General features: G+C 36.8%; 1 long non-coding RNA gene across 4 annotated transcripts; it reads right to left on the bottom strand.

Moving 5' to 3' along the window:
* Nucleotides 1–9248: 9248 nt before the first annotated feature.
* On the bottom strand, nt 9249–10869 carry LOC117655364 (uncharacterized). Of its 4 annotated transcripts, none has more exons than XR_009623280.2 (4): nt 10603–10869; nt 10266–10336; nt 9628–9779; nt 9249–9485 (listed from the first exon to the last, which is right to left on the bottom strand). It is a non-coding gene; the product is annotated as an uncharacterized LOC117655364 (long non-coding RNA). The 4 variants fall into 4 exon arrangements; XR_004588645.3 differs by having other exon boundaries at nt 9713–9779; nt 10603–10865; XR_004588644.3 differs by lacking the exon at nt 9628–9779 and having other exon boundaries at nt 10603–10857.
* Nucleotides 10870–13511: the final 2642 nt, after the last annotated feature.

Below are 13511 nucleotides of genomic sequence, written 5' to 3'. Positions count from 1 at the left end.
GATGCAAATTGAAAATCACAGATGATCAGAAAAAGAAAGATCATTCATTCTAAAAATAGTACAACGTGCAGGACCTACCACCCGATCTAACCTAAGACTTGAGGGAATAGCCAGGTTTTAGGAGCTCTTTCAACATGATCTGGGTGGGAGCTAGACAGATCTCAGGGGAATGTTATACCCTCTGGCAGGCACTGTGACAAAGCAGGCATATTTTCTAGATTCTACGAGGTGACACAACCTAAAATATGCCATCTTTGCCCAATCACAAGAGATAGACAGAAACTATGAAAGATAGGAATTTCCTAGACAGGCCCCTTAAATATCCAGGCCTTAACCATGAAATGTTTTATAGGTAATAATCAGCACCTTGAATTGCACCTAAAAGCATACAGGTAGTCCTTGCTTAACAACCATAATTGCGATCAGAATTTCTGTCATTAACCAAATCAATTGTTAAGCAAAATGTCCTGTGACTGCACCACTTAGCAATGGCACTTGAGCATTACACAAGGACTGTGCCATCATTAGGTGAAGATCTCATACTTCTCTTGTACTGCATGAACTGTGAGCTCTACTGTGCTGCCTCTTGGCTGACAAACAGACAGACAGACAGACACACACACACACACACACACACAGGGGGAGAAAGAAACACAAAACATATGAAGTATATTCTTCCAGGGCATTTTAAATGCTTACCACTGTGTTTCACTAGTCAATTTAGTTCTGAAACCCTCTACCAAAGGGTTTGAGATACTGTCTTTTGCAGTCTGCAAAATACTTTTATGTGCCAGGGTTTTCCAGCATTCTACTCAAAATTCTTCTTTGCTGTTTTCCTTTGGTAGAGGGTTTCAGAACTAATCTTTTCATAGTATCTGCAAAGAAATTACTACCACTTTGATAGATGTAGAATAAATTGAACAGGAGATGCACACTAAAGTAACAAATGATTCCAAATACGGTAATTCCAAAACAGAGCAAAGATATAACTGGAAGATTGCATTGATGCCTATGGTTGATGTCTATGGTTTCTGTTGATAGAAACCTGATCTGTGGACTGTTCCATAAGAATAGAGGAATCCTCTGTTTATGTGTACTACACTTGACAATAAGATTCCCCACCAACTCTCTTTTTTCTGTTTGAACAAATGTGACAAACCTGTTTGTCAGTTGATGAAACATTTAGAATCAAAAGGCTGGAGGTCCCTGAAGATGGGGTGGGGTGGGGTGGAAATGGGACACAACTCTACCAAATGGGTTGAAAGGTGTGAGCCAGCAAAAGCCATTGGTCATTTTTGGATAGTACTGGTTACTATAATTGTACAGTAATAAACTAAACCCAAGGATGCAGAAAGGTCAATGTGTCTTACTAATATTTCTCATATATGCAAACTAGGGTTACTACGTCTAAAAAAGAGGAACAGTTACAGCTCCATTGCCTGGAAATACCACCCACTTTCTTTCTATGTTATCAGTGATATTTTCTCTCATCAGTGGCTCACAATGTGCAAAAACATAGTTTCAAATAAGGTGTAAATCATTTATTGGATCTTTTTACCAACTACAATTACAAAATAAGGCAGCCAGTTTGAGTGTAGTGGTTAAACTGCTAGAGCATGAGTTCTAGTCCTGCCTTAAACACAAAACCTGTTGAGTAATCTTGGGCCGGTCACCCTCTCTCAGCCCTAAGAAGCAAGCATTGGTTAAATATTACAGAGAGGGAGGGAGGGAGGGAGGGAGGGAGGGAGGGAGGGAGGGAGAGAGAGAGAGAGAGAGAGAGAGAGAGAGAGAGAGAGAGAGATTATCAGAAAAGCTATACACCAATAAAGATGATCAAGTCCAGCATTCTCTGCTTTCCATTAATGAGTCTTGGTTTTTCCATTGACTAACCATTTGCATTTGAGCCCCCTCCCATTCTTGTTATCCAACAAATGCTAATACTGCAAGTAAACTTAACTATCATTAAGTGTTGTACCTTATGATTCTTGATGCTAGGAATTGTCTTACTCAGAATTATTTCCCAAATGTTCTCTTCTTAACTTGCCAAGAATCCTGTTTTTAAAAATACTGAAATTGCAACTATCAAGATTCCTCTTCTCAGGCATGTTCACTGCCATTCAAGGATTGTCTTGGATAATTCCTAGTCGCTCCTGTTCAAATCTGGGAAGCACACCGCCAAAGAGCTAGGTTTGGCAGTGAAATCAGCTGTTTGTCGGCAGGAGAAAACAAACTTCCTGCTGCTCAGCACGCCATCTTCATAGGACTCCATCACTGGAGACTTTTAAGAAAGGTTGGACAGCCATTTCTCTGAAATGGTATAGGGCAGTGATAGAGAATGTTTTAGGCACCGAGTGCCCAAAGTGCGTGTGTGCACACGCCCAAACTGCAAGATGCAGGTGCATGCTCCTGCGAACCCCACGCATGCATGCACACCTCATGCATGCACCCACGCCCTGCCCAAACTGCAAGATGCGGGCGCATGTGTGCCCATGCCCCGCGCATGCGTGGCAGAGACCCAGAGACCAGCTGGCCGGCAGAAGGGGTGCACACATGTGCGGCAGAGATCTGAAACAGAGCAGGGGTGATGGCGCACGTGCCCACAGAGAGGGCTCTGTGTGCCACCTCTGGCATGCGTGCCATAGGTCGCCACCACAGGTATAGGGTCTCCTGCTTGAGAAGGGGTTTGAGTAAGAAGACCTCCAAGGTCCGTTCCAACTCTGTTGTTCTGTATTCTGTACTTCAACTTTTCCTAATATAGTGCTTTCAAGCACCATAGTTCTACTACATATACTGTATAAACTGGAAACTGAAATGCAACACTTCTGAAATATGCCAACCCAGGGATACTTGTATTACTTGAGTCACGTTTTGCCAGTGCCGAAATATTAGGTTTCAAATGCAGAGAAAAAGACACATCTTTGCAAGAATATTTTCCCTGGAAAGTGATTGCTTTCTCCCTTTGCATCTAAGAAACATCATCCATTTATGTATGAAAAATCTATGCCATACAGAGGACAATACACATTCTTGGATGGGTTAAACAATATCTTTCAATGTATATGGGAGGTGAAAATGCCAGAATATCTACTATAGATATTCTCGAAATACCTGAGATTGTTTTATGCACCATTGCTTGGGCAATGCTTTATTTCGACTAAGAAACCAAGAAATAGCTAGAATTTTTATGTGAACCTTGGAAAAGGAAAGAATGCATCAAAATTTATTATATGGGCTTCTTAGCCAAAGTATAGTTGAATAAAACCAGAGCTTGAAGGGCAAAATGGGAGGCAAATTGAAAGATTATTTGAAAAGAACAAAGGTGGTGTATTGCTGGTGCATCCATCAAAAGATTGGCAAGGAAGAGGAGAGCAGTGTGGGCCTCTTTCCCCCAGGTGCATCATGATAATATATGACCATATAGAACTATACATAATTTTATACTTTCATGTAATCATTCAGTACTCTAATAAGCAAGCATTTATTTAAGTCATTAAAGATTTGGGTTATACTTTGTTCTGCATTTTCCACCGAACCGGTAGTAAAAAAAATTGGATTTCACCACTGGTTCAAACCTGTATAAACTAGTCAGAATCCTCCCCTGGATGGAACTTAGATGCAGATCTAACCAGAAGGGTGTTACATGTTTGCTAGCTTTCCCTCATCTATCTTTCCCTCATCTTTCTTTCTTTGTCTTATTGTATTCTTCCACATTCTTGAATATTCATTGACTGCTGTCTAATGTTTATATAATGTTAATAATTATCATGTTAAAGTATTGTTGTGAAATCACATTGATGTTATTCAGTTATCCAAACAGTTATCTGTTATTTTCTTGCAAAACAGCTTTAAGTACAGTACTCATAGTGTGATCACTGTTTCTGAATCCAAAAGAACCATTACCCAATAATGCTGGGCGGGGGACAGAACAGAACAGGGAAATGGGAAGTGGAACGTACATGTAGACTTGGTATTAAACAGGCCTAGTTGAGTATAATGATAATCTTATATGGAACTCACTGCAAGAGAAGGCTGACTCTGGATTAACATTTTTTCTTTTTTTCTTTACAATTTACAATTCAACCCTGCTATGTTGCTTCATTGTGATGATGAGATGATCCTGGGCTGGAAAAGCAAAAATGAGGGAGTGTATGCCAAGGCATGAAGGCCATCCTAGTTGCCCAGCTAAAACAAATGGGCAGCAATGACATAGGAAAATGCTGGAGGTGACAATGCCAAAGGCATCATTTCATTCCGTGAAGGAGAAGGCAAATAGAAATGATTTACAGGCTGATAAGAAAACCAGCTAGATAGTATAAAATGACTGATGATAAAATGCGGGATGATGGACCCTCAGGTCAAATGGCATTCAACATGCTACTGAGTAAGAGCTGAAGCTCTTTCATAGTACTACTGGTGTTTATGATATGGCTAAAGTCGTCAGGACATCTAGTTGCCATGCAGGAAAAGAACATCAAAAGCTGCAAAAATGGAACTATAGTGAGAACGTGGAATACAAGAAGCATGAAAATGGGGGAGTTCAAAACAATGCAACATGAAATGAATCAACCACACAGATTGACTCTTAGGCATCGGTGAATTGAATTTATTACTCAGAACATGAAAAGGAACAGCATTGCTTTCATAATCAGTAAGAATACAGGATATCAAAGGTAATTCTTGAAGATAATGCTTTTGATAACTGAATAACATCAATTAGACCTTACAACAATACCTTAACCTGACAATTATCCAAGTTTATACTAGCCACTGGTGCAGAAGAAATGACCAATGAGTTATATGGTTAAGTTCAACCTAAAATCAACAGAACATGCAAGCAATGTCCAGGTCAGAAATAGCAAGGAGCAAAATGTGATTGGATTGTATGGTCTCAGAAACTGAAAGGAAGCAGGCGAACAAATGATCAGTTTCTGCCAATCTAATAATTTCTTTGCTGGTAAAACAATTTTCAAACAATGAAAACAACACATATACATAGATCATTGCATGATGGAATACACAGAAATTGACTATATTATTGGTTAAGGAGTGAGAAAGAGCTCAATTATAACAGCAAAGATGTGGCTAGGGGCTGATTATGAAACATTATGAACTATTCATATGCACGTTCAAGTCAAGCTAAAGCAAAAGAAAAAAACCAATATATTCCATAACATGGTCTTGAGCCTGCTCTTTTCCAAGTAGAACATTAGGAGTTTTTTTGGTCCTGAATATCATTGATAGCAAACCAGAAGAATTGTGGAATGAAATCAAGAAAGAGAAGAGGACAACTATCAGCAAGGTGAATCAATTCAATTATAGCAGCAATCAGTAAATCATTGGAACACTTAGGTCAGGTTGAGGATAGATTATTCTGGAGAAGTCTGTCTATGTGATCACTAAGAGTCAACACTGAGTTAATACCACATAATCAATGAGTATTATAGATGTGGCATCACATCTAGATTGCCATAATGTGGAATCAAAATAAAGGACTGAAAACAAATAAATCAAGGCTCACTGCAATGTTTATTAGACAGCATGTAATGGAGGTGACCCCACCAAATAATAGAGATATTTCTGAAAATAAAGAAATTGCACTGGTATTTATACATTTCAAAAAGGAGAGGAAAATGATGCAAGAAAGGAGGGGAAAATGATTCATGCATACATGTTTATAAGTAATAACCTAATAAAGTTCAATTAACTTCTTGCCCTTCTACTGTTACTATCTTTATAAACAAAGAATAATAATCTTAATAAAAGAAATATGTCAATAGGTTTCTATAGGAATATTTTGATAAGATTAGCTGCCAGCTAGGCACTCCAAGCTCACATTCTTTTGTTTTATTATTCTATTTGTTTATGTTTCTAGTCTATTAACATACTCCCATCCATCTGAAAATTTATTTTCCTCAAAACAATATGTTCTTCATAGGGTGACTTTTGAACAGTGTTCAAAAATTGTGATAGATCCTAAATTGCTAAATAGATTGCTAAAAATTGGAAAGAAGAAATGATACCTACAGATGAAGAAATTATTAGGAAAATGTTGGACTGTGCCAAAATGAGTAAACTGACATTTGAAATAAGAGAGCAGGAAGAAAAACAATATTATTTGATATGGGATTTATTTTACCATTGGGTAGATAATAAAAAATGGTGATATGTAAGTAAATGTTGAAATATTTTAAATGATGATACAACCGATATATTTTATATAAGAATAAATTTTGGATATGTAGTGATATTGTGAAGAGAGGAGAGGGCACTAGGGTTGCAAACCGACCGATGTACTGTCTGTACGTGATTGAATGAATGATGTTTGTATGTTTTCTTTTTCTTTTTTTGTTTTAAAATAAAAAATGATTTGGCAAAAAAATAAAATAAAATAAAAATTTTAAAAATTGTGATAGATCCTGAATTTGGTGACCTGACTACGGTATTAATAGGGGATTCAAAGAGCAAAGATTTAGCTGCCTTGTTGAAACGAAATACTAAGTATTAAATCACTGGCTGATTAACCTTAAATCCCAAAATTGCTTGAAAAGGGATCTCATTTTCTCTCATACAGATTTCACAATTATTAAAATTCCCTTTTAGATGCATTATTTCATCCCAATAGAGAAGAATATATTACCTAGTTGGATAATGAAATGTCTGCAACCGAATAATCAAGGACTCCAGTGTTATTTCATTTCACTGATTTTGTATTTATACTGATGTGAGACAGGTTGAAAGGAGAGGCAGGAATACAACTATATTATAATTTCAAATACCTCATGCATTTATAGTCCATATAACTGCATCCCTGAATCACTCTCAGTTAATTGTGCTTGATGCATAATCATGAATTAGAGTGATCTTTCTTGTAAAAGCAGCTTGAATGTACTTCACAGAACTAATACATTCCCATATTGAACAATAGTGTCCACCTTCCTTCACTGATTTCTGGTTAAGGTGATGGAGAGGTAGGCCACCAAATCTGAAAATTTTTGAGGTTGAGAAAGTTTATACTCCAAGATACAGGTGCTAAGTACCCACCATGGTTGCTCTTTCTGCCTGCCTGATTCCAGCTGCATGGCCTCCACATGCTTACAGGCTTATATATGACAAGTTTGTGTGTTCAGTCCTCCTGCTAAAGGCAATGTCATAAATCATCTTCAGTGACTTGGAAAGACATCATGTATCCTCTAGGAAGATTTCTTATAGGAAGCCAGGAAGCAGCACTGCCTGTACTCCTTGTTGCTGACCTGTCTATTCAAGTCTTGTCCAAGTAAGGAACAAACTCATGATCCAGAATGGCAAGCTGGGGGAAAAAAACCTCCCAGAAATCCTGCATTTCTCTCTGCACCTAACCAGCAATGATAGCTCACTGGAAAGGAACTTCCAGTTGCTTAGTAACAAGAAGGCCATGGCCAGCAGCCAATACAAAAACAGAAGCAACAGCCTGTCTTTCCAGTATGGGGCTGGACAACTGCACTTGGCAAACTATTCTGCACAACCAACATATAGCAGTAACTTAGTCACCTCTGAAGGAAATTATGACAAGGAGGCAAAGATAGAATTACTTTCACTTCCTCACTTAATCTGAGAATAGGACATTATTCAGCGATACTAACTGGAAGCAACACAAAACAGGTAAAATATATTACCCAAAACACATTTTACTAATGTATAGATGAATTCATTGTCCCTTGGTGTATAAATGGCAATCAGTTCAGAGGACCTTTACAAAGAGGTTTCAACAAATTCATGGAGAAGATTGAAGAAGAGTCTTTTATATTGATTTGATTTGATTTACCTCCCAACTTTCAGTTCAAATGACCATTCAATGGAGCTAAAAATTTTTTAAGAGTGCTTTCAAACCAGTCTTGACTCTTGTTTCCTTCAGTCAGCTAATTTAGAAGCAGAATACAAAAAGTTTTAAAAATAAAATTAATGATAATATGCGGAATTGCATAAGATCACCAACCTCCGGGTATTTCGCTGTGCACTCAAGACCCTGTTGTTCCGCCAGGCTGGGCTATCAACATAATAATTTTAAATTGGGTGTTTTAAATTTCTGGGGTTTTAAATTGAGCCGAATTATTTAATAATTTTAAATTATTTTAATTGATGTTTGTCTTGTGCTTTTAATAGGCTGTACACCGCCCTGAGTCCTTCGGAGAAGGGCGGTATAGAAATAAAATAATAATAATAATAATAATAATAATAATAATAATAATAATAATAATAATTATTATTATTATTATTATTATTATTATTATTATTTACGAATTAAAACCCAAATTAAAAGCCTGTTTTAAAGAAGTATCAACACATTTTCTGATTACTATGTTGGAGCCTAACAGAGGTCCCAAGAGAATTCATTCCAAGATCTAGGAGCAATACAGAACAATCCCATGTATAATAAGAGTGGGATCACCTTCAGAAGGATCATTCCTATAGATCTTAATTCCTGGATAGATTTGAAATGGAAGAGATTGTTTCTGAAATAGTCAGTCCCTCAAGCAATCACTTATGCACCCAGCTGTGAAGACATCTAACTGTATGCCCCAGCTATTCAGCTGCCCTCCGTCCTCCAAAATCACTGTCTGAAGAACCAGTGATAATAATTTATGATCTTTTTTCTGATCATAGTTCATTATGTAACAGCCCATAATTAAACATTGTGTGAAAACTGCTAAAACCCAGGATTTAATTTTACTGGTGATTCAGCTGGTCCCAAATAATTTCTTCTCCACTGATCATGGGCTTTCATTTTTTAGAAATCATCCTGTGCATTGACTAAGTTTATTCAAGCATTAGTTTCCCTACCTGTTAAAGAGATCAAAGGAATTACTAAGGTTTCTTCCTTGCTTTACAAGCTCAATGACCTACCTAGAGATTCCTGTAGGCTGCTCCTGAAATACTAGATGTGTTATTAAAACGATTACTGCTTTTAGAAAACCACTGATTTTAGATATTAATAATAAGCTAATATAGCATAGTAATTAATAACATTTAAATTGAACTAATAGAGCCACCAGTTCATGAAATGTGCATAATGAAATGTTTAGATGATGAGAAGCAACATGGTTTTGTAGATTTTTATTTTGATATAAGAGAAAATACTTTTATTATAAGAAAGAAAAATTATATGCGGGAAGCAATACCAACTGCATTCAAATCTAGCACATGATAAGAGAAAAACAAGTAGAATCCTCTATTCCTTGTTCTTTATGAGATCATGGGACTTATGACAAGGCTTCATGATTTTTCAAATTTCTCCATTTTTAATCCACAATTTAAGATTTGCCTACACAATGATAAACTGGAACAAACACTTCTTGTAACCTATGCAGGATTGTTCCATTAATCATAGAATCATAGGGCTAGAAGGTATCTTGGAGCACTTCTCATTCAACCCCAAGCCCAGTACAGGAATCCACATATTTTTTCAGACAAACAGCTGTCAAAACTTTGCTTGAAAACTTCCAATGTACCTGTAAAAATTCCATAGTAAATCATACAGTGCTCAATCTGTACACCTTGAAAATTATGTGATAATTAATTGAAGACATCAAGAATTCTCTATCAGCCTGTTTTATACTGTTTCTAATAAGCAAATAAAATACAGAGACATACTTGTTATACTATGCCTCTTCTAAAGCTGGATCTACCATTTACTGCTCTATCGCCTATTAACAAGGCTGTTGGATAGGACTCTTACATTATAAGCAGAAGTCTAGATGTATCCTTGCAAGCTGAACCCAGATGTTTTAATTGTAGAGAAGATACTGTTAAGATATGAGCAGTGAAAATATGGTTTAGGTACAAAGAGGATAGAACATCAAATCCTTGGCGCAAAACAACCAAGGCATTATTTTTTTTCTTACAAAATTCACTGACTAGAAGTATTGTCTTGTCCACATCCTCTGCTGCTCTGTTATAACAGAACTTCTCCAGTGTTGATGTAGTCCCAAGCTCTTATATACTTAAGAAATTTGCCCTTTGGGTGGGAAGTGTCACTGGAAATTTACTTCTCATTAAAAGCAAAAAGCTATGGGCTGCTCATAGTAGAATGCTTTCAAACAGCACAAGAGAGCATTCTCTCTTTTACAACAGCATGAAAGAAATTAAATGGCTCTCGTTAAAAGAAAGCAAAACCCAGCCAGTCTTCAAAATCAGTTACATGTTTTGCTGAAAGTCTAGTTGTACTTCTGCCAGTACTCAATCTCAGTGATGAATGTGAGTGAATTAGTTTGCTAGGGCTCCATACTTACCTGCATCTGCTTCTCTGTACATGTCTGTTTTCATTATTCACTCAAACTGAGGTTGTCCCAGTTTCATAACACTGAAAGGCAAATAAATGGATTTAATTATTTTTTTATAACAACCCAAAATGCATTCAGATGTCGTGATGTGTTTATATCTATAAAGATCAGAATAGTGCAAGCAGTAATATTCCCTGTGACATTCTATTGACGTAAAAAGTGGACTTTGAAGAAGTAGAATAGGAAGTGTATTAATGCTTTTGAACTTTGCTATTGAGAAAATTCTTGAGAATATCCTGAACAGTGAACAAAACAAACATATAGATCACCAAACAAATCAACTCACGTATGGCACACGTGTTCAAGCTCAAATTATCCTACAGCAGACACAGATGTGAAGACCCACCTCTCTGGAGAAGGTTCTAATGATGGGAAAGGTGGAAGGAAAGAGAAGAGGATAGCCAGCAGCAAGATGGATGGACTCAGTTACAATGGAGATGGGTGCCCTGTTCGAAGACTTGCAGGATCAGATTAGATCATTGTGGAAAAAATGAATCTGATATGGTTGCTAAGACTGGACACTGAGTTGATGCCACAATGTAATCAAGTGATGAAACAGATCCTAGTTTTAAAATATTTAAATATATTCCTGCAACAACACTCATCCTGATGTCACACATCTTAATTTGGTGTGAGATTTATAATAAATGTCCCAGAGTATTTCAGTGGCTATACTGACTTTGCCAAGACAGCAATAGTTTACAGTGTCATTTCCATTGTAAAAATTATTAGTCTATTCTAAGTAGTACATGGCCGGTGCATGCAATTATCCAGCACTAAGCTGAGTCACCAACAAGCAGGGAGCAATTGACACTTTCCCAACCGTTTTATTAGCTTGATCATAAATCATTTGAATTAGAAGAGGTGAAGAGAAAGAAACATTTCTTTGTAACTAGTAGGGACCGGTAAACGCAGCCAAGAAGAGAAAGTTTTGCAGTCTAATAGTCTAGTGCTGATAGCATCCACAGTAAGCAATTCAATTGTAAACTGAAAAATCAATTTTCAGGATGAATTAGGAGAAACTAGAAATACAAGGTCAGAGGAATAGAGTTCATAATGGAGAGTTATTAAAAACAAATAAGAGAGAGAGGGTCTGGGATATACTCATAACAGAATATAAGAGAATATAAGAGAATAACAGAGTTGGAAGGAACCTTGGAGATCTTCTAATCCAACCTCCTGGTCAAGCAGAAGACCCTATACCAGTGATGAAGACAAATGGCTGTCTAGTCTCTTTTTAAAAGCCTCCAGTGAGGGAACACCTAAAACTTCTGAAGACAACCCATTCCACTGATTTATTGTTTTCACTGTCAGAGAATTTCTCCTTAGTTCTAGGTTGCTTCTCTCCTTGATTAGTTTCCAACCATTGCTTCTTGTCTTGCCTTCTGGTGCTTTGGAAAATCACCATATTGCCAGATATGAATTAATAAATTAGTATATTTTTATTTATTAAACAATTTTATATGGCTGATTTAGGGTTTGGCATTCTCCCAAGGTCAGGCACTGATTTATTTCTATATGAATATTAGCCATCTGCACTCAGTCTGATTCATACTCATAGGAATAGCTTGTTATTTTCTGAGCTGGCAACTGTGAATCCACTTAGTTCTTCTCTATAGCCTCAGAATCAAAGGAGTCTCTAACACCAGTGAGATACACAGCTAGCTTTCTATTCAGGTGGATTTAGTGATTTAGTGATTGAAAGATGGAAAAGCTCCATTGATTTGTCATGAATAGATTATTTCCTAACCAGTTAACACTAGCAATTCCATCTTTGAAAATGGAGGATGAATTAAAATAGTCCCACTTGCGTACCTGATAAGATTTGAATAATTTTTGTGTGTAGTGTGAACATTATCAGTGATACTACTGAAATTGCAGTTGAAATAAGTCAAGTTATTTGACACTGCTACTACTTGATCTAAGGACTATCCTTCCTTCTTAAATGCAACATCAATCTTTTGTTTTACTGTTTTGAGCTCTGTTTATGATGTTGGAAGTGGCAATTTACTTGGCTTCCATGAGTCTATATAAATAAGCCAGCATTTCCTCTGTATTGAATGGATGCAAAATGTAGCAGTGGAGGTACAGAACAGGTGGTGCCTCACCATGAGCAATTGGCAATGATTTGGCTATGCAAATAAAGAAGTTATTTTCAAATAAAGTCAGTAGGATCTGTTCTTTATCAGGATTTCAAGGTTAGGGAATGTCATGGAAATGTAGCACTGACTAGTTGTCTTCTTAATTTGGATTGTTTCCAGTTTCTGAAATAATCTGAAACATCTGCACAGAGTGTTTGGCAAGAAGAGAGTCACAACTTAGTTGCTTAGTTGACTTTTGGCCTTTGGGAGCACTCTGTAAGTGTGTTTGGTCCTTCCTGCTGTGCTATGTCCAGGATGTGATGCTGGAATCTACTTTTTACTTCCTCCTCTCCATTTTGCTTAGATTTGTTTGTATTCAAGACTTGAAGGTCTGTTCATCCTTCCAAGTATGAATAATACCATTATTATTACACAAATCAGGCAATATTAATGTTATGCTAATTAAAAGTAACATCCCTTTTTCAGCCTCCATGAGGATCAGTCTTTTTCTAGTCCTCTCTAGATGTGCTTCTCAGATGGTCCCTGATTTAGGAAGGAATAAGCTGAATAAAGCAAAATTGAAAAATAACCTTAAATGATCAGAGAAATAAGGGAGAGGCTACTAAAATCAAAAGCAAAGAGGCCCAATATTAAACTCCATATTTTTTTAATCCCAAAATAAGAAAATAAACAGAAAAGGAGCAGAAGGACAAAATAGGATTGGGATAGAAATGAGGACTACGTAATGGCTTCCTCCCCTTTCACATTAGTTGATCTTCACTTGTCTTAGCAAATCTGTCTTAATCTTGTTTTCATGTCAGTACTACAGTTGCTCTGGGGAAGATGAGAAGTAGAGACTAAATTGGCTAACACAGAGATGTCCACAAGGAAATCATTGCATTGAGAAATGACACAGGTTCAGCATGAAAATTATATTCCATTGTATGACATGTGGAGACATGCCTGCCTGCAAACTAAAATTTAGAATTTAAACTCTGTGAGATGGCTTCACAAGTCTTTATTCTGTATGAAATAGAACTACATTTAAAAATTAATATAATCATTCCTGTGATAAAATTTTGTGTATTTAGATATAGCTACTTATGTGCAGCTT

Source organism: Pantherophis guttatus, chromosome 7, assembly GCF_059756535.1.
Source record: "Pantherophis guttatus breed Tessera chromosome 7, ASM5975653v1, whole genome shotgun sequence".
Classification (NCBI taxonomy): domain Eukaryota; kingdom Metazoa; phylum Chordata; class Lepidosauria; order Squamata; family Colubridae; genus Pantherophis; species Pantherophis guttatus.
The sequence above is the reverse complement of the archived record's forward strand: the minus strand, read 5'-3'. Positions and strand labels throughout refer to the sequence as shown.